Source organism: Anser brachyrhynchus, assembly GCF_964034855.1.
Source record: "Anser brachyrhynchus genome assembly, chromosome: 8".
Lineage (NCBI taxonomy): Eukaryota > Metazoa > Chordata > Aves > Anseriformes > Anatidae > Anser > Anser brachyrhynchus.
Genome location: NC_137702.1, coordinates 4,691,412 through 4,717,979, shown reverse-complemented (window position 1 = coordinate 4,717,979; position 26,568 = coordinate 4,691,412). Strand labels below are relative to the sequence as shown.

Here is a 26,568-nt window from a genome sequence, read left to right as displayed (position 1 = left end):
CATTTAACTCATGACTAGAAAGAAATCCTTTGAAACTAATGGGAAAGAAATACACGAACTATGGGCAAACATGGCAATACCGGCGACTTTCACCACGCTTTCCTTAATGCAAATCTCAGCTTCGAGACCCAAAATGCACAGCTGATGGTGCCAATCTGCCTTCACGCTTAGCTGAAGATTGCACTAATTTAGGAAAGAATAGATTTTTTATGGGAGAGTAAATGTAAACCAGGCAACTATTAGCAAGCAGGAAGCTTTAAGGGCTCGCCATTTCACAGGTAAGCTTCTTGCAAGCAGAAGCCTGGCTGTACAGGACCCTGTCAGAGAAGCACTGCCCCATGGGGTGAGGCACTTACACCGCTCGGCAGGCGCAGCCCGCGGGAAGCAGCAGCAGAGCAGGCAGCACATGAAACTCAACCTGGAAAGGTCTGCTGAAGGCACTGCTGGAAGACTGGGAAGCTACGAAGTTAGAGCAGTTAGGACAATTTCTCAGTAGAGTATCACTACATCAGTTTAAATGCTAGGCAGCCTGCCTGTGAGTTGTTACCTGTCTCAAGTCAATTACTACAGCTTCTCGTCTCCACTCACAATCCACTCCAAATGCTGCTGCAGAAACCATTCTAGTGGCCTCCTTCATCGCATGTCTCCTTAATGTAGGAGAACATCGGGATTACCCTTTTTATCACACATCATATTCTTAAGCCACTATCACAACTTGTACTTGTTTGACCCTCCCTATGTACACCACCACCCTTTCCAGCCAAAGAAGCACCTTCATGGGGCAGTTCCTGGGCTGCCCTCTGAAAGCAGTACCAGAAAGTTTTACAAAACCAATTCTTTGCTGTTAACATTTCATCTGAAAACTTATTAAATCTCATCATAAAATAAAAGAGAAAGAAACAGAAGATATCGATGTCTGAGCACACCACTGGCCAGCTGACAACCAACGAGTCCCAAACTTCTAGTGTTTCCTAAATGCAATAACTAGTCACTACTATCAGGCATTCTGGAACAGAGATCATCTTGTTTTCCTTCTATTTTATACAACACCTTACCACCACCGGGAAAAAAAATGAAGAAAAGAGGGACACCAGTCCACTTCTATAATTCTGGGGAACGGCTTGGCCATATGAATTATAAATGCTACTCTTTGTTTTTTTGTACTCATCTGTATTTTTTCGGCTGCTAAAATCTTACAAATATTCCAGACATCATCAAGAATCACTTCAACTTCTTCAGACTTCCAATCTCAAATCTGATCTCCATCTCAGAGATTATATCAAAACGTGAAATAACCTAAAAATTGAAAGTCATTTCACAGAAAATGGGCATTGATACTGTAGGCAAAGCACGTTCCACTTGCAAATCCTCTATTTTATGTAATCCTTATCCACAATCTTCCACAGGACTGGCTTGATCTCTCTTTTGGCAAACACATCCTGCAGTACTTTTAACCACTACAGACCTTTTTAGCCAGTGCTCGGTTGCACATTCAACTGGATGCTCTAGGAAAAGGCATTCGAAACATGCAACAGCAAGGAATGGAGCCACAAAGTAGATTATGAATAAAACACTCGGATATACTTTTCTGTACTTTTCAGTAATTACTTGCTGCCAAGGAACTAATAGAGATCTTCTTCTTCAGTGTCTCACTTCTAAAGGATCGATGTACTGTGAACACAGGCACTGCAGCCTTAATATAGGTTCTAAGTGCTTCTTACATGACAAGACTCTCCTCGACAGCTTTCTCCCAAGCACTGAAGCTAAATAGCTTTTTATTAATGTATGTGTGTCTTTTTGTAAAAATCATACTTAATAAATACAAAGAACCTGCAATGGAAATATCCAGGAGAAGGTGTAAATGAAAGGCTAGATTAACAAAGCCCTGTTAAACCAAGTTAAACCAAGTTAGCAATTTTATCTCCAGGGATAACAATTTGGCTTGCAGTGGTGGGCTAAATAATGCAGTTCAACACATTACGAATAGATCTGTGTTCAGACTGAATGGACTGTTAGCTCAGAAAAGAGGGCAGGAGGGAAAAGAAATGCTGAAGTAGCTCCGCTGCCTGCTCAGAGCACTTTCCCTCTTCCTTCTTCCAGAACTGTCATGACCATACTTCCATCATTAGGTTTTCCACAGGTTCTCTGAGAAAAGACAAAAATGGTCTCAAAATCTATGTCTTTTTGAGATGAGACAGTGAAAAGCTTCTCTGCTGTCAGCACCAAACATTTCACTTCAAGTAGTTCTATTTTTAATTTTTTTTTTTTAATGTATGCACTAAAATTTGAGAAAAATGTTACTACATTTAATGAAACTATTCAAAAACCTCAGGATTTAGGTTAGAAAAGGAACATCAAACATAGGCTTGGCTACAGCAGGCTTTCTAGGGAATAGCTCACTAAAGCAATCTCTTGATAGGTAGGAGATCTTTCTTTTGTACAAGCAATGATTGTTGAGCACAGATTTTCAGTGGTCTCTAGAGATTTAAAGTCTTAGAAAGACCTAATTTCATTCAAAAGTATACACTTGCTTTCTCCGGATCTGTACAAGTTCAGATGGAATACAGAATTAAGTAAAAGATGTCCTGTAAATATAATCTAATGCTGTCAGGTTTGCTACAGAATATTGTTTTGACTGTAAAAAGGATTCTTTTCAGATTAAAAAATAACATTTCAAAGTAAGGGGGAAAAAGTTGTTACTAAAGGACAAAGTTATGCCTAGGGAGAAAACAGAGAAATGTATAATTATGTCAAAATTGGCAAGAAAAACTAAGGTATCTGTTTCCATCCCAGGCATGCACATGAATACTTTTAAAGCATTCCTATAATATTCCACCAATGTTTTCCCTCCAATTTTTGCTGTAGAAGTCATAATTTGTACTTCAAAACAGATCCGTTTTCACAGATACCCATACCACCTGCCCTACTCAAGACGGGAATTATTTGTTAGCCAAGTAGCATTTGATTTTAAACATTCTGCAGAATCAACGCAAATCGTCTTGAACACAGCTAAAAACTTTGCAGTTGCATATATTAACTAGAGAGATGCCAGGAATTCCTAATACCCTCCTTTTTAATTCCTTGTATAACTTCTTTTGAAATGAAACCCCTGTAACTAAAAGGATTCCAAACTTCTCCTTTGTGCTGCCTTTACAGGAGAGGCCAAACGTCACAAGCTTCACAAGGACTGTGCGCGGTGCAGACGACGAGACACACTCCAGTGTTTTTATCTTCCTCAAGAACTATTTCAGCTCGTACGTATGACCTCCACAGCTTAACTGATGGCTATTCAGTGCATCACTTACAAAAAACAGCCACTCTCATTTCCTTTACACTCCTACTCGAAGAAATAAATCAGTATCTCGACTGATTGAAACACTTAGCTGCCAGTCATTCCGCTTTGTCCCTTTGCTGCCTCACGCCAGCCTGCACGAACACAAGAGATGCAGAGCAGTGATTAAATTGTAACACGCCGCACGGAGAGCAATAACTAAGTGAGCGGTTATAAACAAATAACACAGCTCTTCACAATTCAGTAAAATAGATTATTTGATTTTGTGCATGGTTTTGAAAGCCGGTCCAAGTAGCAGTGTTTTCTTACTAATGCAATAACATTACTGCCTAATGGTGGAAAGCACAGGAGAGCAATAGATGGTCTACAAATAAGAGCAGAATGTGCAAGCTTAACAATACAAGTTTATCTTCCTTATGAATTACCTAGGCAGTGCTTTTATTATACGAGATCCATTGTTTCCTGATCTGCAAATTACTTCCTGAATCTATTAACTAGAATAGGAGAAATGTATTTTTCAGTCCTATTCCCTGGGAAAAAAAACACAATAAATCAATTTAAGCAGGTGAGTCTGAACTGGCAACAAGGCCAAGGTATTTCAAGTATGCAATCACTGGCTCCCTATAACTCTAAAGCTTTTTTTTTTTTTTTTTTTTGCCTTTTTTTTTTTTTTGAGGGCGGGATCACAGAAATGAAAGGATTTAAGTGTAAATTACACAATGATAGTACAATTCTGAAGTATTACCATGATTGTGAGGGATTATTAAAGATCAGGTAGGATTTTTCTAGCCTTACTTCAGACACCTCCAGGGAAACATATTCTGCAATGCTCTGTAGGAGATAAAGAACAACCTAAGTATATTAAAAGGCTCATAGATATAATTCCATGAACTACAAGCTTTCTTTGTAACTCGGGTATCTTAACGTATACAGCACTTCTATCATAGTCCTAGCATGTCTTCCTTCAAAAAAATAAAAAATTACATTTCCACTCATACACCTTGTATTTGCATTTCTTCAATTCTCTAATGAGGGCACAAGAACAGAAATATTTTTATTCATATTTTCTCCTCCCTCTTAAACTCCTCCATCATATCCCCTACTCTTTCTCCTAAGAAAAATGTTCTGTTCATGTACAGCCACTAAAAATCCTACAGTTTTTCTGAACACGAAAGGTAGAGGTAGGAGTACTTCCATATGCTTTCGAGAAGTGAAGACAACAGCCAGCCCCAGTATCATATGGCAGGGTGTTCTTGCTAGTGACACGCCAACTGCTAGGAAAACTCCAATAAGCCACATTTGACTCACTGCAGGGTAGCTTGGTAGCATTAAAGCTTCTAAACAAACATGAAAGGCAAGACACCCGAACCTACACGCACCTCCTTCAGAAGCTCTGCAGAACTGTACAAGCCCATCTACCAAGCTGGATTCATTGGTCGAGCCCCTCACATTTCATATCCACTTTTCACCAAGACCCAAAGACAAGCATGGTTTAAATTCTGCACTCCTGCAGCGTGACTCGAGCAGAGCGGGATGTAATCCTACATGTGCAGGTTCTGTCCCAAATCCGGTCAGCGGGAGTCAGCAGCACCCCCGGTGCTGGTGACCTCTGTGCTCCACCACGCAGCGCTCCTCGTGCTCTCAGGGTTGCCACTCGTGTGCTGAGACAAAAAGGCAGGTCTGCCCTCGGTTATCTGCCTGAGATGATCAGACGTGGAGTACATTAATGCGCACGTAATCTGTCCGCAATTCTTTTTTCCAATTACCTCTTAAATCTCTGATCTCGAGGTCAGATATTTCACTAAAAGGTGTGAGCCATTTATTTACGATGCTGCTATGCATAGCAACATGGCTAAATAATTCCCTGCAAGTTACCTGCACCCATTTTTTCCACCTGAGGCCGGGGCAGGAGGCACTACCTATTGCTGAGGTCACCTGGCATCTCCCACCCTGCTTCTCCTTGCAGTTGCTTGCCACTTTGCCAGACTTTAACTGTTCAGGCTGCAGTTTTACACGTCAAAAGTGGCTGCTTGGGGGTGGTGTTCGCAGCATGAGGGAAGAGGAGGGAGTTGAATCCCTTCCAAGATTTAGACTACGGGGAAACGCAGTGTTTTGACCATGTTTTTCTTCGCTAATCCTAAAAACAAACAAACAAAAAACAAAAACAAAGAAACACACACAACTACCCGAATTGTAAAGTTATCGCAAATTTTGTACTTGTCCGATGATTCTTCCTTTATACTGAAATCCCCTCGCACCATCAGCCCTCCTGCAGCCTCCAGAAGGACAAAGACGTGCACGTGAACTCCTGTAAGCGCTGCGCCACTAGATGGGCTGTCCCTGCAATGAATGCTCTGAACCGAAACGACCCAGAGCGCTGGAACTGACGGTGGGGTGCTCATCTTTCCAGAAAGGCACCCAGCGAGCTGCTGGATTCGAATGTAGATTGTAGAAGAATCAGACCAGAGAAGAGAGGAATAGACCTGGACGTGAGATCTCATATTGCAAAGACTGCGAGAGCAGAACGTGACTACTGCTCAGCGATGGAGGACCCATGAGGTTTAGGCTGGCAGTCAAGAGGCAAAAAGGCTTCAGGGCAGGGACGGGATTAGGCTGGGTGGAGAAGAGAGGTGCTGAGTCCAGACCAGGGGCCAGGAGGAAAGAAACTCACAGCACCCAGGAAATTGAGACCTCACACGAAGAGCATGCACACAGCACAATGTAACTCTTCCTCTCCAAGACAAGATGGGAGTTGTATTTTATTTGCCACGTTAAAAGATCACCCAACCATTACTGCTGTACCTCTTGCTGAATGCCATAAACTGAATTATTTCAGATACTCTATTTCATTAGACAAATTTTCCAAGAAGGCATAAATTAGGGAACATGGTTCGTAATATTTTCTCTTCCCTTACTTGTAACCTGTTTCACTGGTCTTACACTTCACCAATTTAAACATTATTGGTGATACTTAATATTTAAACTCTGTCACAAAAAGAAAAAAAAAAATCCAAATGTTTAATTAGAAATCTATGATGGCCATTTTGGAAAGTAAAATTCAATCTTCAGCTCACATCCAGTACATACGAAAGCAATGAAGTCAGAAGTGAGAGCAGAGCTTACAGAGTTACAGGCTTCTGTGCAGAGCAGGAGCTTTTTCTACTGCTCTTGGGTACAAGGGAAAACCAAACCCCTGGGTGCAGCATCCCTGCCTGGAAGATTTAGAGCAGCGTAGAGCATTACACAAGAGCATGAGAATGTCTGTTTTCCTGCAGCATAAAGACCAAGTGCAAGTAACATTTTTGGTGGTAAGCAGACCAGATTCCTCCACACAACTGAATCAAGGGCAGTTTATGAACACTACCTAGTGGCAGGAAGAGCATCTCCGACTACCTTCAGAAGGGTTAACCACTAACTACTGGAGAGCTGTTTTCTACCCAGCCCCTTACAATGAAATGTGACAATGAACTTCCAAACATCAACAGGTACCAAAAAATCGTGCAAGAACAAAACAAAAAGAAGTGAGTGGAAAAGCTTTCATACACTATGAAGTCTGAAGTCCCCATTGCAACACATTGTCTGACTTACAACCGTAGCAAAGATTTACAAGGAACAATTTTGTAGGTCTTCGTGAACACAAGTGAACTCCACTCCTTCAAAATAACCGAGATACATTTCTGTCACATGCTAAGAATTTTTCTGCAGATTGTATTAAAAGCATCACTGATCAATCAGAAGCATTGCAGGAGAGGACTCAGGACTAGGTCACATTTTTGAGCACCAGAAATACGTAAGCTGTTGCACTACAAGAAGAATGGGCTGTGAGAACACACAAAATGTTCATCTATATGTACTCATGCTCCTGACAGAGAAGTGGGACAGTAGACTACTCCTTCAAAAACCCCAACCATTAGGTATCCTACTCCAGCTGGTTAACAGACCTTCACGCTGGTTTACCAGGTGCTAGTTAGAAACACAATTACTCAATGAATAGAAAGGGAGGCCCTGACTGATAACCTTATCCCTCTAAATGCTACTTTTAGGAAAGAGTCACAGTACAGAAAAGAAACCTGTTCTTCACGTTTTACTTTAGCAACAGGCTTGGTACACTGTAGCATTGATTTAATAGTTTTCTTTAACTTTTAAAAGGTAACATTTGACATATGAGATGGGTGGGACTCCTGGTAAAGATGTTTCTGGGTGCCAAAAGGAAAGAGTTTCTAAGTGTGGTTTGTTACTACATAGCCATAAAACAGACCTCAGTAACAATTCCTACTTTTATAAAAGCTTTTATATATCACATATGTTAAGCTTTAAACACCTTTCAAGTAGAGAGAACAAACATCCTTGCTTCGTTCATGCAAGACAGCTGCATGCCACAGGCACTCAGGAGCATCGATCGCCCTGTGCACAGCCCGGCAGCGCAGGGGCAGGCAGACCTTCCACCCTGCAGGGCCCTCTGCGCCGTACTTGCTCCTGCGAATGAGGCTCCGTGACACCTCCAGCTCAGAGCTCTTTGCAGGGAAGTTTCCCTCTCACACCCCTGCAATGGAGATGTGTGGAGACGCATTACCAGTTATGCATTTTTCATTTAAAAGAAATTTGAAAAAAGAAAAGCACTTTGTGAACTCTGCTCCAGGTTGCAAAGCGTTAGTCTCCCATGACTACTTTTCAAGCTTTTGTATAGATATATAAAAACAATAAAGAAAATATGCAGTAGATTTAGTGTTATTTAGACAAACTCTACTCTTTTACTTGCAAGGATGACGCAAGTAGTTCTGCTAAGCAGTCATTTGTTCTCAACATATTAGAGACAGCATGAAAAATCCCTTGTTCTCCGTGCTCCTCTGTAACCCCTGTGCTTGTCTTCTGCTAAAAGCGTAAATTACTAAGAGTAATAAAAGTGCTATAACTAATTGTCAAGAGTTGCAACTGTGGTTGAGATATCAAGACAGGTGGACAACATTGTCTCCACTTTCTGCCACATTTACAAGCCGAAGCAGATCTGGATGCACCCTTTGGTCTATTTAGCCCCGTGCTTGAGTGCGCCCGCTGCAGCCAGCGCCTCGCAGGAGCTAACTGCTGGAGAAGTCGGGTCTCCGGGAAGGACTTAGTAAGCAGACTTCATGAAACACGATGTATTTATCTTGTTACCTCATGCAGTGAGATGAAAACACTAAAGATGCAGTCCTACAGAAGTCCTTCAGCCTATGTTGTGATGGAATTGAATTGTGGATGGACTGAAGTTGCTCTTTCTCCCTAACATCTGCAACATTCGTGTCTGAACTTGGAAGAAATTCTCAGAGATCGTGGTGTTCCAGTTTGTTTTTCCCAGAAATTTTCTGAACAGACAACAGTAATCCTATATTGATGTTCTAAATGTTTTCTGAACAGTATATACCTGGATTTCTCAGAGACCAGTACCATTCCTGCAGCTTTCTTGATGCCCTAACAAATCAAACCCTAGGCAAACTTGGAAAAATCCAGTGTTAGTCTCTCTCATGAAAATATCTGTCCACACTTGAAAATGAAACACATTCACCGTTGTTCAATAGAACAGTACTTCTCTACACAAGATCCAAAAATAACTGTGATAATGCACTGCAGTCCATCAAAATGGGGGCTGGGGGGACTTACGTCCTGGTGGTTGCCCATTACAGACAGTACAATGTTGTATTTGTTCTACTTATCGTCTACATGCAAATTATGTATACGCTTCCAGCCACAGAGAAGAAAATCAACGCTGCATTAATCAAGACAGTTTTTCTTGCGTTCCTGGGCCCGCAGAACAAACGACTGTCCCTCATTTGTTGTGACATCTACCTGGACTGCTTCCCATCTCCGTGCTGTACCACCTCCCATCCCTGCCAAAAAGCTCCCCCTAAATCCCTGATGAGCCGAATCAGCCGCCCGCAGCGGTGGGGGCCGGTTCCAGCCCATCATCCCAACCAAGGAAATCCTCGTCAGGAACAAATGGAGCAGGCTCTCTGCACAGGCTTGGCAAGGCTGCAACAGGATCTGCTCCTCTGGATCTTTGGTGTCTGGAAAAAGCAAGGCAACTGGAGTTCAGTGGCAGAGAACAGGACTTTTTCACCTAAATTTTAGCGCTGAGGACCAGGCATCCATCTCGTTTCAGCTAATAAATGAAGCTTCTACTACAGTGAGCAGCGAGTGACTGAACCATCCCAAGCAGAGTCCCCTCTCTGCCATCTCCTTGCCTTATCCGAGAGAAGGAATTAGGAAACGAATGAAACACGAGCAGTGCTACAGCCAACAGGGGCAACCCCACAAGCAGCGTGCTGGATCGACAGTCCTGCCGCAGAAACAGCGCGGCACAGAGAGCTCCTTTATGAAAATCCCTTGCTGTTCTTTGTCAGCCCCAAAACTGGGAGTGCCAAACCCTCACAACTGTTTTGTAGCCGAGGCAGGGCTATTTTTCTCAGTGTTGTTTCCCAGCATAAAGAGGATTTCATGTCCTCTCCAGGATCATCCTGCACCAAAATCCAGAAACTGAAGCTTGGCACAGTGGGATTCATTCAATAACAATTCTCACTTTTCTCTGAGGATGTGTATGCACCAAAATCAATTAGCATTTGCTACAAACGTAACATAGCAACAGCAGACAAGCCCTCATTTGATGTAAATCAGTGTAGTTCTTCCGATTTAAAAGAACTTTACCAAATTTCATCAGCTGTAACTCTCACACGGTGCTTGTGAATAGCTCGATCACCAGGGAAGTAAGGCTCATAAAACCTGAGTGCCTGGAACAGTAAGTGGTCAATTCAATTTGTTATCCTTTCTAGGACATCTCAAGCATTTTATTTCTCTTGTTTTCAGAAGGAAGAAAAATGGGTCTAAATATATGAAAACTGTCACACAGGACCGATGGGTGGACGACTGTCCTGAAGCCACGATCTGAGAGTCGATTGCTTCGGCAGCCACAGAAAGCCATTCATAAAATAATCCTGACTAAATTCACGGACATATTTTACTGTTTTTAAACAGAAGCAAACTGCCAACATGCTGTGTGAAGTAGCACTTCCTGTTGATTTGCTTTGTATTAATTATAGCGCAATTAAAAGGGGGAGGCTTCATTGCAATCAACTACCAGGTGCTTTAGAAACAACGGACAGGGGCCTTAACGCTTCCCAATGCTATTGCCAGCGCTACTGCGGCACACTGACCAAATTTTAAAACGTAGGGAGGAAAGTCTTAGCATGGGAAAACCTTTGTAATGTTGAAACCTTTGTAACCGATCAGATCATCTAATCTTGTCATTGAAAGGTCTGAATTTGCTAATATGCCTCAGAGTTTGAAGAAAACTGACATAAAAGGCAGTAAGAAAACAGCTTAACTGTGTATTTTGCTACATAAAGGAACGAATGGGAAAACTGAAATATTAATATTCACTGCATTGACTGTTGATGAACTAAACAGTAGTACCATTTCAAGGAATATCAGCTGGACTACATAGATTTATTTTTAATCCATAATTATCTTTGTGCTTGACTTAACAACGTAGCCCAGTTGGAAATCCCAACCCTGAACCCTCCATAGCAGCAATGCCCGGGCGCAGAAGTTATCAGGGTGCCAGCAGACCATCGCTGATAACTTTAAGAGCAACCAGAGAACAAACGGTCTCCCCATTGAAAGGTATGAACTCAACAAGGAGAGAATTCCAGCGACCTACTCCACGTTAATCCGGCAGAAAGCAGATGCCAATTGAATTGTTATGGCCGGGCTCCAGGCGGGGACTGACGGGTCACGGAGAGGCTGTCAGATCACTGACACGCTGCCTGCTTCTGCGGGAGCGCCGATTCCTGCCGGCTTGCATCTCTTCATTAGGGACTGATCTCGGGAGCTACTCGAGGCACCTGAATAACTCTGGTGAAGTTTAAGCAAGTTGAAGTACTTCTCTTTGCTGTTTTAGCATTAAGAGCTGTGTCTCAGGTGACTGTGAGCAGAAATACAACTTTTTTGTACAGAGATCAGTTGCGCTTTTTCCTATAAATCACTTTACATACTACAAAAAAATATCGTCCTCCAGGTCGAGAAACACCCAATATGATTCCCGCTATTCTTTAAGTAACCGATTTTTTAGTAGGCTTGAAGACCATTATGTAAAAAGATGATTAGAAATGTTTATTGCATCATTTGGATTACCAGTAATTTGAGTTCCTGATTTTCAGATGGGCACATTTAGAGTCTCAGCATCTAAATGTGAAGCTGGAAATTCCAATAACCTCATGTAAACCTTTCAACTGATCGACAAAATGTTTTGTATGCACGGCTAAGATAGGCACACATTTAAGAAGGTACTTTATGTTGCCCATGAGCGAGTCAACTTTCAACCACCAGCAGTTGGTATGCAAGCAGCTATGACACCAGGTGATCAGATACAACAGAAAGAGAAATTCTTCCATGACCTGAGTAAAACAATGCTGTAGAGTCCACTGGGACTTGGAAATTCCTTGTGCTTATTGAAAAGTATCTACTTCAAATTAGTTAACACTATTTGAAAGTTAAACCAACTGATACTCTTCATACCCATTATTCAACACACACACCTTTTCTGTTTTTTAATTATTTTTAAGTTTTGTAACCAATCACCTTCAGGTTGTGGATTTTCTTCCTGGTTATGTATGTTGTGAATCTTGGAGATAATCAGGAAAGAAAAAAAATCACAGCAACATGACCCTGGAGGAATAACGAGAGTATGTGACCTGCTGAAGAACCTTGTTTGGTTTCAGACACCACGCACATGGGCTAAGAACACCATACGTTGGGTTAGGCTGTTCTCTCTCTGGTGTAGACCACGCACAGTCCAAGACAAGTGTAACCTTATAAAATTTGTTCCACAGCTGGAGAAGAATTAAGGCCTTTCTTATTTTACAGGGACCTGAATCAAGAAGAGTCATCTGGTGCCTGTCAAACCTATTAGCTTGCTAATCACTCACCCGCTCTAAAGGAGCATTTATGTTCAGCTGTCCCAAAATGAAAAGCGGAGGGGATAAAAAAAAATAAATCTCTAACTGGAAAGCCAAAAGGTTTGAAACACTGCATTTAAAAAGAGCAGAGAGAGACTTTTTTTATAGCAGAAAAGCAACTCTTGTCAGAAGAGATTTAAGCAAAACCTAAAAGATACTGAATAAGCATAAAGGAGCCCTACAGCCAGGATCCCAACTCACTCTAAAAGCAAAGAACAGTTTTCATGTAACTGTTGCTATGATCTTGAATTTCTGCAGATCCACAGCTTTCTTAAGCTTTCCAAGAACACAACTGTACAGGTTTAAGAAGTTCTTTTCCAAAATATGAATACACCTAGAGAGACTGTTAGCTGCAGAGTGTATCTTGGGACCTAACACAGATAGACCGATAGGTCTTATTACCTGGAGAATAACACCAGAAAATGATTTTAAATCCCAGGAATTGCTTTAGCAGGCCACAACTACAGTGCCTGGATGCTAATCAGCTCCCAATTAACGTCAAAGCACGCTGGACCCAACAAACACATTCAATACCACTTAGCAGCAGCTCTACAAAGAAGAAATGCAGCAATCCCACACAGCAAGCACACCTACCCATATCCCTGCCACGCTGATGACAAAGATATTTATCCTGCTTTTTGCTACAAAATGCATTCTGGGTGGATTCCAGCTCCATTTTTAATAATAACGGGAGGACTTGGTAGTGGAGGACTCTTGATTACCCTCAGCGCTAAACAATGATACACCCACATTCAGCTACAAATAATTCTAGCTGCCTTAGTATTGTGTCTTGATTACCTGCTTTTTCACAACTGTCCTCTAAATGTAATTTTCCAGTAACTACTCAGTGAGGAAAGGCACCTCCTAAAACCGCAGGGACATTGCCTAACATCTAAATCTGAAGATTCTGCAAGACAGCAATACGCCTGCTAAAGAAAAACAAAAATGGCAAGCACACATGCATGATAGGATTATTTGATTCAATACAATATAAATTAGGTCAGACTCCTCTATGGAGAATTCTATGTCAAGAACTAGGTGGTCCACTAAATTTCTATTCATTTGCCTTCGGGCTTGGGGAATTGCAAAGACTCTCATGAAACTGATATTCTTCTACTCACAAGAGTAATCACTATTTGCTGGGGAAAAAGAAAAAAAAGTACTCAGTGCAGCTGCCTGAAATTAGTGGGAGACTTGAGCAACCTTTGTAAAACAAAAAGAGGAGCTAATAAACCTTTGCATATACATGCATGCACCCATTCACACAGAGATGCACAGAATTCAACACAGGAAGAACTGTGAGAGTGCTTTTGTGTGCTCAGGTGTTTTTAATCTTATACATCCCTTGAAGAAAAGTAATATTTTATGGATCCTCACTAAACCAGCAGCAACAGAATGACAGGAGAAGTGCTATCCTCAGAAAGAGCAAACGATTTCAAACTGGAAACTGCCCCGAGCCTTGTCTGGGGCACTCCTCCTGTGCTTTTTAAAGCTTGCCATGGTCACCGTGCTTTCTGATCCCACAAGCAACCTAAATAGATCTTCACACCTCTAAGGTGCCAGCACGAGAGTGTGCCAGCTACTTCATATATCCGAGGAGAGGACTAACTCGGAGCAAGACACAAGAGGTAGCCCTTCAGACATCCCACTGCTCCACAGCAGGCAGGTGGGTGAGGACACACAGCTGAGCCTGAAGAGCTGCTCCTAGGCAGCCGCTTCCCCCATGGCTGGGACATGACAGCCCACAGCACCTGCACGGCACACGGCTGGTCATCCCGGGTACCAGCTTCACCCCAACGCCTCCAGAAGCCACATACAGATTAAGAGATGGAAGCTTAAAGGTCTTTCTCTGATCTGGTGCTTCAAAACGGCATCTTGGGGCAAATCTGGAAACAGACCGCACAGACCCCACTGGAATCAGCGAGGTTCCTGCCACCAGAGTCTAGCAGGATTGGTGTGCACAAAAAATAAGAAGCCAATGAAGAACTTTCACTGCTGCTGTTTTTACACAAGTTCTTACAACGCTTGGTGCTTAAACAATAAAAAGCTCTTTCCAAGAAAAGAATGGGAAGTTTCCATACTTTACAGTTAAAACAAACGAGTGCTGCTTATACCTGCAACACTTGAAAATAGGATTAGATACACAGATGACTTTGCACAAAATAACATGCCGGCTTTTCTCTAACCAACACTACCGGGTTTACTTACTTTTCCTAAGTAGGAACAATTCTGCTGCCTTTAAATAGAAACGGAACATTGATTTGTGGATTAAATTCTTAAACCTGGGCCATGAAATATAATTCTGTTGGAGCTAGACTGGGCAAAACCTACTATTATGTGTAAAGTACAGAGTTGCAGCTTCTCCATGTGTCAAGCCAAAGTATGAAAATGAAAATATTTAAATCTGATTAATTACTTGGTTTAGAATATATGCTTTTCATTCTACTGTATCAAAATACTCATAATAAAACACTGCTGCTGATGAAGTCAAGCACTCCCTTACAAAGGCTGGCAAATTTGCAGAACAGCACTTGAGGTTTAGATTAGTAAAATCCTAATGAATATCTACTCTAATATCCATGTAATTGCATGGAATGCATTTGCAAGTGGTTCAATTAATAAAAAGAAGAAAAAAAATAAAGGAAGGAAGAAAAAAAGATTCTGGCACAACTGAAGTCCAAACTGTGATTTTAGCATTGGTTGAAGAGACTTAAGTGACAACTTGTAATAATGAAGATCTCAGTTTCTTCCCAAGAAAGGAAGAATCGCAGTAGAGTCTTCCAGCTCTTTCCCATGTCACAACACACTTGAGTCACGCACTGTAAGTACCAATGTCAGCATACTCCATTACATCACTTTTGTCCCAGACACCAGAACTGTTTTCATATTTTATCCAATGATTGCGTTACCAGAAACGCCTGCCTCATCCTGCATGCTGTATGCGGAGCTGGGTGCCCAGCACAGGCTCCTGAAACACTCACTTGGATCTAATTATGTAAAGGTTTCTGCTGCTGCGCTGTATGGCTTCACCACTCCTTTTGAGAGCTAGCACCTGACCTACCATAGCTCATTTTCCCACCTATAAAAACAGGACAGTATAGGACTTATTTTATCTCAAAAAATCCAGTGTGCTTTAAAGGTAGAACTAACAGTATACGAATGAGGCCACAGAAGGGCCAGTGGCAAGCAGTGCTGAAATAACACCAACTAGCACAGGACATATGAGAGCAAGTAATAGCCTATTTTTATTCCTAATAATTGGCTGATGAAATCTACTGTGATCCAGAAACTGATTAATTTTGCAAGAATGCTTGGGTAGTGTTTGTAAAAATCAAGTCATTACCTTGACTAAACATTGACTTGCACAGTTAACTTTAACCATCAAGACCTTGACTAAATATTGACTGGGAAAGTTTATTTGAACTATAAAGTCTAGAAAATCTTGGTCCTCTTTACCGGTATTTGCTATCACTTTGAAATGTAAACACAACTGTAAAAATAGAAGTTCTCCCACCTAACCACTATTTAACCAAGTAGCTTGGCTATTCTTAAATTCAATACAAACATCTTGCAAAATTTGAAATTCAAAGTGTTTAAAAGCAAACAGGCCTGTCAGAACCGAGGATGAGATGGTAAGGTCAACCTTCCTGCATTCTGCATCAAGACTGGGTCTTTCAATAGAACAGAAAAAGAATCACAAGGTTCATGGTTTAAAATTATTTTGATATGTTTATATAGGGGTCTTCCAACATATCGTCAGAAACAGTGCTTTGCCCACTGAACAAAGCAGGCTGACCACCAGAACAATACGTTTGTCTCTACTTCTGAAGCCCTAGCACCAGCTACTTCAAGTCAACATCCTCCACTGCTGGTGTCACTTCATCATGTGAGGCCATGGGTCAAAGGACATACACAGACAGGGTCTTTCACTAGCTGAACTAAAAAAAAAAAAAAGAAAAAAAAATCAATTTCAATCCTCCTAAGATGAAACCACTGATGTGTGCAGTCACTGAAGTCCCAAAGGTAATCCTACAAGAAAACATGATGGTGTCCTCCATCACTGTGCTGAGATACTGTTAAAGTGCAGCAAAACCGCCTGTGAGGTATAGTCCAAGATCAGCAGCTATATCAAAGCACTCCAAGCAATAAATACGAACTTCTCAACCAATGTGAATAGTGCATTTTAAATGTGTAATGAAACAAAGTGGTGATGACAAGGGGGCATGGAATTGTGTGTTTTGGGATGGTGTTATGAAAGTGGCTCAGAAATAAACAATGACTGTGAATCCAGCACTAATTCCATCTACAATTCCACTTCAGGAGTTTGAAAGCGCATTTTAGCTTAGTGTCTTAATTCCTTTCTACATTTATCATCTGACTTTAGCACACTTGATGAAAATTACCTTAGGAGCAAAAATAAAAGATGCAAACCTCTGATACCAATGGAAATATCAAACCAACTGGTGAAAACTTCCGCTCCCATTTTTATTTTTGAGGCGAGTAGTAAGGAACAGATTGATACCGGCACCACGGGGGGTGGGGATGGAGAAGGAACGAACAATAAACAATACAATTGTCAGTAGTTTACCACAGCGCTGTGTCTTGCAACGGAAACATACTGTGAAACAGCTTGCAAGACAAGCTTCATCAACGATAAGTAATTTTTATTCCGTTTGAGTGGCTGAAAACAATAAACATGATTAAACGATTCAGACATGCATTCGGAATTTAGACAAATGGCAAAGCGTCCCAAGGACTTCGCTTTTAAAACTACTTCGAGGAAAGACCTAAAAAATTAACTTCGCCGCGCCAAGAAAGCCGAAGTTGGCGGCGGAGCCGAAGGCTGCCCGTTCACCTGCAGGCTTTGGGAGGCTGCGAACCAGGGCCGAGCTTTTTTGGGTGCTGCCCGGGCGAGCGCTGCCCGCAGCCCCCAGCCCGCAGCCCCCTTTCCCCGGGCACCTCAGGGGACCACCGGGAGCCCCCCGGGCCGGGCAAATGCGGCTCCCGGCCCCCCCACTCGGGGGCAGCCGCCCCCAGCCCTCTGCCCCCTGGCTCCCCAGCAGCATTTTTCAGCACCACGCCGCCAGCCGGGCTCCCCGGGGAGGGTCTCTCCTCTCAGCGAGGCGCCCCCCGGCTCGTCAGGGCGAGCCCGGCCCCGCCGCCGGCCCCGCGGCTCCCGGCGCCATTTCCCCGCCGCTCCTCAGCGCGGCGTCTCCCGCCCCGGCTGCACCCTCACCGGGAAGGAGGCAGCGCGGCGCTGCCCGGCACAGCCCAGCCGCCCTGCCCGGGCTGCCCGCTGGCCCTGACAGGCTGCGGGAGCCGGGGAGCGGGGGGGGAGACCCCCGGGACGAGCGGGGCACAGCAGCAACGGAGCCGCGGTCGGCGCTCCCAGCTGGGGGGCGGCAGCGGCTCGAGGCTGAGGCAGCGCGCCCAGCCCGCAGCAACCCACGGAGCAGCCCCGGGGAGCCCCTTATTTTTTTTTCCTCCTTTTTTTTTTTTTTCTTTTTTTTTTCCGTATTTGCCCCTCCAGGGGACGGAGAGTCCGGGCTCGGCAGGGCTCAGCTGCGTGCGGCTGCTTCTGCCCCCGAGACTCGGCTGAAAGGGGGTGGACCAAGGCGGCAAGTTGCCGCGACTTGAGGGAGATTTCAGCCTCTTCCCCTTCTCGACGCGGCGCGAACGGAAAAAAAAATAATAATAATAATAAAAAACTTCCTCCGGAGACCCCCGCTCCCATCCCTATCCACCCCGTGCCTGCGAGGGGCTCCCCGGCAGCGGGCACCCCGCTCGCCCCCGACCGCCGAGGGGAGAAGGGATCCGGCGCCCTCACCTGCCCCAGCGAGCCCTCTCCTCCTGGCGTTCCTCTGCTCCCCATCGTGGGCGCAGCAGCTGCTGTTATTCCTTAGGATACACATGGCTCGTCCATGCTGAGAGCCGCCTTCCCGCGTCGCCTGCCCTCGCCGGCCCCCGCCAGCGCGGCGCTGAGGCCAGAGGGAGGGGAAAAGGGGAGGCGTGCGGCGGAGGAAAGCTGCTGATGAGGGTCGGTCTCCTCCTCCTCCTTCCCCTCCTCTCCTAGGGCCGGGGGTCTCGGTGCCGTTGGTGGGCAGGGAGAAGGGGGACGGCCGGAGCGGGGAGGAGGGAGCTCGCCCCCAACACGCCGCCTGCCCCGGGGCAGCCCCCGTCGCTCTGTCAGTCGGTCTGTCTGCCCCCTGCCCACGCGTGAAACCCGGCCGTGGAGCCTCCAACGCGGTCTCCCGGCCCTTCCTCGGGGCTCCCTATCCCCACAGCCCCGAGGATGGGCTGCCCCACGTTGCTCCCCATTGCCCCCCGAGGTGGGGTGGTGGCCCACGGCCCCCGTGGAGCTCCCGAGGCATGGGGGGGGGGGGGGGAGGCACAGCCGCCGTCACCCCCGCTGCTAACGCGGTGTTTTTCTCATGGCTTCTCTCAGTCACCCGTGAAAATTTAATGAGGCATTTAGGGCTGTTACCTTCAGAGTCAATGGAGGAAGCATATTTAGCCTAATGCACTTGCTGCCGAGCCAGTAGGTCTATTGCAGGCAGATCAGAAGTCATGGAGAGACTCTCCTTTCAACACAAAATTCACGACCCATTAAACTTATTCTGTGATAACAGCTTCTTTACAAACGGAGACCCATAGAAAACGGAGGCTGTCATGCACTTCCTGAAAGGATTTACATACAGAAGAGAAGTACATTCGTGAGGTTATTGCAATTTCACTAGTGTTACCTCCAATCAAGGCATAAAAGCAGCTGGGCTCTCGCTGAGGTAAATTACTAAAATAAAAGCATTTTGTGGCCGCCAGATAGATGCAATTCACCTGTGTGATGGTGCCTCCTCCAGCTGACCAGGAAGAGGGCCCCAGCATGGGGCACCAGGCCTGTCAGAAATCAGGAGCGAGATGTGGCACTGGGCACACCAAAACCCAGCTGCTGACCTCTGCTCCTTGAGACAGCAGTCGACGAGTGATCGCCAAGATGCTCACGAGGCAGAAAGATGTTGACAGGTTATTTTCCCTCCACCCGACAGGCAGGAGGGCAGAGAGCGCCCATCCAACAGTGGCTGGGCAAACAGATCGATTGAAAGAGTGTGCAGAGATCTGATAACGCTCTCAGATATTTTCCATTTCACCTTCCTCAATTATTCTTTGCATAGCACATTAGGTACTAAGCATAAAAGATATAGTCATCTAATAACCTTTACGACGTAACAAAAATGCATTTCAAAAGTCATACCACATTTATAGAAGCAGTTGGTGGAATGAAGACCTGCTATAGAACTGTTTTCTTCAATTCCATTTATTACAGAAATGAAAGGTGGGATTATCAATTGAACCCATTTATTCTAATATGGTTAAAAAAAATGTAAGTCCTAGTAGTAAACTTAATTGCAGCAATATATATTTTCCATTGGAAAGGATTTTATCATCTCAAGATGACACAGTCCTGAAGAAAAAAAATCAAGCAATAGAAGACACCTTTCCATTAGGGAAAAATAGTATCCCCTAGATGACATTTGGCTATGCTTGACTATAAGTATTAAGTCCAATAAAATGTTTGTGATCCTCTGTTCTCAAAAGGCATATTGAACTGCTCTACGCCTTTGGCCGTTACACGGTAAAATGAAGTTGCATTTACCATGTTGCTGACCTCCCCAAAGTGCCACTTTTTACAGGAAGGGTGCTGGTTGTTGACTAACAAGAGAAGGAACTTTCAGTAAGTATAAACTCCATTCCCAATTCTGAAATTTATGGATGCAAGTCACACTTGCTAACAGTATTTTTTAAATCTAAAAGTATGTACTAGCTCACAGCTTGTAATATGAATGCAAATGAACTTGTAATTATACTATGCAATTTCCTACTTAAAAAAAAAAAAAAAACACCTATGAAAACAGAACAGACCTGAAGAGTAATATGAACTGCAGTTCTTCATTGTGCTTCTTCATTATGCAGGAGTTGCCATAAGCAACTTGCTCTGTTTTCACGTAAAATATTTTTAGGCCATAATTTTGCCATACAGATTCTCATAAGAGAGCATCTATATGGTCAGAGTTCTTCCTCTCAACTGAAAAACATGACCAAGAGGCAAAGGAGCAAGAAATTGGGTAGGTCTGCACAGTCTTCTTTTGTCTTCACCTGTGAAGTTTACTTAAACTCAGCATTCCTATATTCTCCTGTCTGACAATGTACTATACCATCACAGATGAATTGATAAACCCCCAACTTTAGGCCAAAGATCTCATTTTCTGTACCACTGACTATCTGCAAAAGGTAAAGGTAGGAACCTAAAAAAGTGGTTATCTAAGCTATTTTCCAATGTGTTGAACAGTTTTCCTCTGCAGCACTCGGTCCCTTAGCACCTACTAAAATAACTGAAGGGAAAGTAGTATCACCTTCTTAGCTCTTGATTAGATTTGAGCTAACAGGGCAGTGATTGTAAGCTATATAATGTTCTGGTACATGTCTGAGGTAGAGATGAGTTCAATATTACTACCAAGAGCACTGTATACATTATTTAAAGAATTAGCTCAAAATAACCCTAAAATACCCACTATCATTACCTACACACCTGTCTTTTAAGTAATTTGTTTTATTACCCAATTTAGAGTAAGATCTGCAGTTGCCTGTAAGCCACCTTGCACCAAGAAAGAACACTTACCTGGTGGTGAGAATTTACAAGAGATCTTCCTAACCATGTTATCTGACTCCCTAGGAGAATGGTACTCAAATACCTTCCTGCTTTCATCTCCTATGTAAGTTAATCAGCATCAAGTAACTCTGATGGAGTTACGGAGCAAAGGATGGAGCTCGTTTCCTTCCAGAGCAGACAAAGAACATTTGCTGAAAGATGGGTCTCCAGAGCTTCCCTTCCTAAAATCTGCTCTGCTGGTGCAAACTTTTAGCATTCTGCCGGGCAAGAAGAAAGATTTCTTTTATTTAATCCACTGTGTTTTGTCCAGCTGCAAGCCTGTGTGTTTATCATGTGAAATGTTAAGATAGCATCCACACCATAAAACTAGTATCAGCCTGCATAATTGGTAAATCACTAGGCCATAAAACCTGTAAGGTTATTGTCAGTGCATGTGTGTAACAACCATTAGTATTAATGAGAATTGGACATTCTCTGAGATGAAAAACAGGTGCTATTTTCTTAAACTAATTCATATATCTTGAGTTGTGGTGATTACAAAGGGCTAACAAACAGTGCTACAGAGAAATTTTGAGATATGTTAGAGAAGGATCTCCAGGTTATGCTTTCAAAGAATTTAGGAATGAAGGGTATTTATTACACTTCACACTTCACAAAGTGTGATTCTTTCAGTGGGTACTGAAATATCTGACAAGAGAATCGGTCATTATTTCTGCTATTAGCATTTCCCTAAGATGCAGAACAATGTGCAGACCGTCCCGTGCCAATTGAGTTTTCAAAATGTCGGCTTACTCACCAAGCCACTCTTGGAATTTGCTGGTACATACTGTAGCCCACAGCAGGATCATCTTGATCACTCTGGAGATACTCTATGTGAATCGTTCCTGACACTATACTGGCTCCAGGTTAATAAGTTCATCTAAGGCCATTAGGCACTGACTGGAGATAATACCTGCTGGATTATCAGTAGGTATGGTAGCCCTCTTACCACTGTAGTCACACAGTTAGTTCCTTAGCCACGTAGCAGAGGATTTAATTGTGATTTGGTATTCATCCTGTATTTTCTCAAATGGAAAGAAACATAATTCTCTATTTCAGCTCTCTCATTCCACTAAAGAACTCCCATTAGAGCTATTTCCTTAAAGATACCTGCTTGGCTAATGGGTGGCTGAAGAGAGTATGTTGCTGAGCTACTCTTGTCCTTCAGAAAGGTCTATGTAGAAAAAAGGCAGTGCTCCTTCACAGAAAATGAGAAGCCCTCTATCCTCTGTCAGTGGCATATCAGAGAGAGGTTATGGTAATTCTTTACTATACAGTGCAATCTAGTGAAACAGATGTATTATCCTGAAAAGTCACAGGCATCTGTTAAAAGCCAGCATATGAACATTCTGAAAATGAAGCAAATCTTTAAAGATCCAGCCTCTTACCACTGGTTTTTGAAGATGGAGCAGTGCATGTTCCTACTGTGTTACAGGTCGGTCACTGAAGGAACTCCTCCTTTCATGCACCTCAAAAAAGCTTGTGTAATCACGTAGTCTGATGCACAAAAAGGTTTCAGGAACCCGGTTCAAAGCCCAGCTCTGTCACTAACTAGTTATGTGACCTTGGGTAAGTCAACTTATGCTTTTTCTATGTCCATCCTACCACACCTATTTCCCAGGTCTACAGTGAGACTTTCTCCACTTATGTTTGGAAAGACCAAAGAGACACGCAAGAACATTCAACACTACATAGAGTTCAACCATTGCTGTGGATGGGAGCCTTCATTCCATCTCGAGTCCCAGGAGGAAAAATAGAAAAAGGATCTTTACGTTATAGGTTCTGCTGGTTCCTGGCTTTCTCCACCACATACTCAAAACATTTCTGAAATCACCATAATGAAACCTCTTCCCCCAACTGCAAAGGAACAGCTCCAATAAACACACAGTCTAAGACTACCCCTCTAAAATCAGTCTTCAAGCAAATGGTAGCAAGTGGATGCCCATTTTGCCAAATAATGGAATTTGCAAAGGCACTGAAGATTATGAACCATATTATTTCCCAGATGCCCATGAAAGAGCCCATGATTCTTCAAGTACAGAGATCAACTTCTTCACAAATCCAGACTGCTTCATATTTCAAATCCTCTTTGGCAAGGTGCATTTCCCTTCACAGCCAATTAACTGCAAACTAATTTAGAATAGGTTTGCTTTTGCAAACATTGTGTCAGATTCCAACAGAGAGTGTGTTGCTAAGAACATGATATACGCATGCATTCTGAGTTTCCATTGTTCTATCATCCCCTCCAGACATCACTGATGATCCACACACAGAAACCTCTGAATTTAATTTCCTCTCTAGGAAAAGTTCAGGGATGATGAAAATTTCCAGCATCTTTTATATACTGAAAGCCCACATGTTCTGTATTACTTTGGAAAGTGCTAATGATAATTTAACTCATGCAAACTGACAGTAAAGGATATCTACTACGGAAATCTATACCTATGGAAAATCCATCTATATGTGAAAAATACAGAAGATCTGCTTTAAAAAGAACTTTGAAATTTGGCTTTATTCTGAGTTAGTGAGTAAAAGGGGGTTTGAAGACTTTCTTTGAATCTCTCCACTAGGAATTTTTCCCCTTTGTGTCATTCTGTACATTTAGTTGCAATACTTAAAATTTATTTTTGCTTTATATAAAATTTAAATTCATGTACCAAATGGAAAGCATGAAGTGTACAACTTAACTAATTCGTGATATCTTTCCCTTTCCCCCAAGTAAACTTTTAGCAGTTGTGATCCAGATCTTGTAAAGATTTCCATTTTCTGTAGAGGCGCAAGGAGTCCGTGCACTTCACTTAGTGGCAATTGCATTCTGCATCAGAGAGAGCCTTGGGTGCCTGCCAGTTCCCTTCTGCAGCTTCCCCCTCCCTGACGTCCATTCCTACAGGAAAGGAACGTGGAAAGGATCCACAACATGCTGCTGAGATCCCCACCACAGCACACACACAGCTTGATCTGGATGTCCCCAAGGGCCCTGTGATGGAAGTGTGTTAAAATGCCTTGCACAGGTTAAAAACAACAAAATCAGGCCGCTGTATTCCCAGGTGAACACATTTGCTTACATGAACATCTGACTGCATACATCAGGTAATTATTAAAAGGCTTTCTAAAGACCAACACAGTGTTGAATACTAACTAAGCATTACTTCACCCAATTTTCATGTCAAAATTATGTTGTCCATTAGTTAGTTCTCACATCTTGGTCCTAACATTCAGCAGTTGCCTGTTTTCTAAGCTGTGGAAGATTCCCTTCACTCCTCACTCTGTCCACACAGCTACACAGCGTGCACTCTGCGCTTCCCCAACAAGAAAGCTTATTGCAGCTCGTCCTTAAGATGTACTCTACTCTAACAACCAGTCAACACACTTAAATTCTCTGAACTGGGACAATACTGAAACTTCTTTTTCCTAAGCATACATTTATCTTCATCTTTTTTATTATTATTATTTTTAGATGTTAGCTTTACAAAGACTTCAGTCTTTGAGGTTCATAAAGATCTTGGCTGTTGTCATGTTCTGTGATTTTGACAGCGAAAGATCTGCTTGCCATTGTAAAAAGCATTTTTTTTTGTTAAAAAGAGACAGACAAACACGATACTTAGGATTGCGTTCCCCTCAATTTCTGCCAAAATAACAGCTATTCACAAGACAGCAATTGTGTGTAGTGAATGTCCTCAACAAGTAAGGTGGTTTTTCATTTCCTCTTGTGTCACATTACATTTTCCTCTTTATATTTTCCTTTAAATATTTAGACAGAGCAGAGAGTTTTAAACGTGTCATTGACACAAATAAATGTTTAAGCAGTCATTCTACCTTGGGTTCAGCTCTTGTCAGATCTGATAAGTTAAATATCACTGGATCTGGTCAGTAATTGGATGGAAGACCTCTGAGGAAAACTCGAGTGCTGAAGTAAGTGGCACTAGTTATTCAATAGGTGTTTTTCTTAACCTCAGACTCATCCTGAAAAATGTCCTCAGCATGGTATTATGTGTGATAGCTGAACAAGGCATTTAGATTTAATGTGTTATTTCTGGTAGGCTCCAGAAAAAGATTCCTAACAATTTTCTTTGAAGCCCGCTTAGCCCATTTCCAAGTTAGTTCACCACACTACTATGTCAAGCTATCTTTGAAGCTTTGAAATCAATTCTTAATAATTTTCCTTTTAAAAATTACAAATCTAGCAATCTATTATTTAAATAGAAACTGGTACATGTCTACATTTCTTTGCCTTTTCTGTCTACATTACCAACCTTTCCTGTTAAGTGTCTCATTACATTTCAGGGCATTCAGCTTCCAGTTCAGCTCTTGTATACCAAATCAAAGACATTTCCTTTTGCCTCTTCAGAACCAACATTGGCACTTCCAAGCCCAGATACACTCCTTCAACAGCTGCTGATTACTCACTGCTTTGCCACGGCTCCTTCGTGATGAGCAGCAGTGGAGCTGCTCTATGGGATCACCCCCAAACCTCACGGGTGCTGCTGGCTGTGGAGCAGGTTGCACCAAGGACCGAGGACCTAAGAGAAGTGCGGCTTCACTTACAAAGCCAGGACTCCATGCACGTGGCCCTGCAGTCAGCCTGCAGTTCAAATATAAGATCTCTGGGCTTCTGGTACCCTACAACACACCAAGGAGTTATGTACTAGCCCCTGGGATGTCATTTTTCTTGTGGTCCAGCAAGGAGGCTGGACACTGGGGCTCCCAATCCCCAGGCTTGCTGCACAGTGAAGGTTTACAAGAGGTCCGGGGGAACCTCAGCTGTGGACAGCATGCCAAGGTTCATCCAAACACATCTGCCTAAGTTGATGTTTCTGCAGTATATTTCAACACTTGAGAAATCACTTCTTTCTGGCGTTTCATATTTATATTCTTTTCCTCTTCAAGCTTTCCAGGTAGAAATGTAAATTGCAAGTACCAGCTTAGCAACTCATTCCAATAATATAAATGTTGAAATCACAATTTGAATGAAGGATATTTGAAGTACTTTTATTTTGTCATAAATTTATAGATGTCAACTAGATCAGGGCTTCATTTCTAAAGGGGTTTTGCAGTTTACCTGAAAATACAATCATTCACTTGAAAGAGATTATTACATTAGCTTGAGAAAAACCACAGAGGTTTAACAAAACACCTCAAATGCACGTTATTTATTGATACAAGAAAACCGTTCGGTGGCACAGTTTAGGTTCCTAAATGTCTATGTCACTTTTTCTTCTTAGTTTTCTTATTTACAGTCAATAGAAAATTATGACAGAACCAAGACAGAACCTACACAACCCAGTTTTGAAGGCTTCATCCACTGCTACAAAAACATGACATTTTCAAAGATCATTAACAACCTGGATTTTTAAAAGACTGACGGCTGTCATATGCTTAAGGCTCAGTTTGAGACTATGCAACATATACAGAGAGAAGGGATGACAGTTTTCCAGATTCGTGGTTTATCTAGCATTTCTATAGTAATTCAGATTTTCTACTATGGTGGTACATCTCCAAATCAGAGTAACACTCAGCAAATCAGAAAATACAGCGCCCCCGCCATGTCAACCCAATCTGAGGATCAAATTCCAATTCTAGATGCT

General features: G+C 42.8%; 1 protein-coding gene across 43 annotated transcripts in view; it reads right to left on the bottom strand.

Annotated features, from left to right (window-relative positions):
* DAB1 (DAB adaptor protein 1) overlaps positions 1-26,568 on the bottom strand; it is a 438,430-nt gene that overhangs the window by 126,451 nt on the left and 285,411 nt on the right. For 7 of the 43 annotated variants that reach the window (XR_013954381.1, XM_080602656.1, XM_080602660.1 and 4 more), the window contains exon 1: positions 18,107-18,727. The exons of 20 other annotated variants lie outside the window; for them this stretch is intronic. The gene's annotated coding sequence lies outside the window, so the exon portion shown is untranslated. Of the gene's footprint in view, positions 1-18,106; positions 18,730-18,763; positions 19,058-26,568 lie in introns of those variants that run through there. 16 more of the 43 variants (XM_080602650.1, XM_080602649.1, XM_080602644.1 and 13 more) reach the window with 8 other exon arrangements.